The sequence below is a fragment of the Aplysia californica genome, unplaced genomic scaffold, assembly GCF_000002075.1.
Source record: "Aplysia californica isolate F4 #8 unplaced genomic scaffold, AplCal3.0 scaffold00043, whole genome shotgun sequence".
Classification (NCBI taxonomy): domain Eukaryota; kingdom Metazoa; phylum Mollusca; class Gastropoda; order Aplysiida; family Aplysiidae; genus Aplysia; species Aplysia californica.
This window is the reverse complement of record NW_004797313.1, coordinates 2173838-2174507: the sequence shown is the minus strand read 5'-3', so window position 1 is coordinate 2174507 and position 670 is coordinate 2173838.

Sequence of the window (670 nt, the reverse complement as noted above, 5' to 3'; positions counted from 1 at the left end):
TGGGGGCGTTAAACTCCTACATTAAAAAGGTGCTAAAGTTGAGTTTGGAACATGTAGCCATAAACCTTTTTTTTAAAAATAAATTTACAACACGTTTTAAAACTATAATATTTTAAACTCCACAAAACGATGTTAACTAAATTTTCTATTTCTTTCTTGACCTTACTAGTATCAACGTTTGCCTACTTCACAATTCTTTTCAGTTCTGCTTAGAGAGGCACATTTCATCATAATTAACAAACAAACAAAAAACGAATTTTCGTTTGTGCAGCTCTTTTTTATTCCTAGCGCCACGGCCCGCAACAAGTCTTTTTACATGGTTCAAGGCTTCTCTGCGATAGCATCTCTCACAAACATCCTGTTTTTGAAATCTCATTTTGCAGTTCTTTCACCCCAAAGTGCTGTTTCGTCAGTTTTATTAGCACAGTGTCTCTTTAATTATGTTTTTTACATCAGCCCATGCTATATAAATGGTCACCGTCTGACTAGTCCAATCTGCATGTACAACGGAAGGGTAAGTGGATCTTTCATATTCCAAGACGTATTCAATGCCGCCTTCTTCTTCTTCTTCTCCATTTCCTTCTCCTTCTCCTTCTTCTCCATCTCCTTCTTCTTCTTCTTCTTCTCCTTCTCCTTCTCCTTCTCCTTCTCCTTCTCCTTCTTCTTCTTC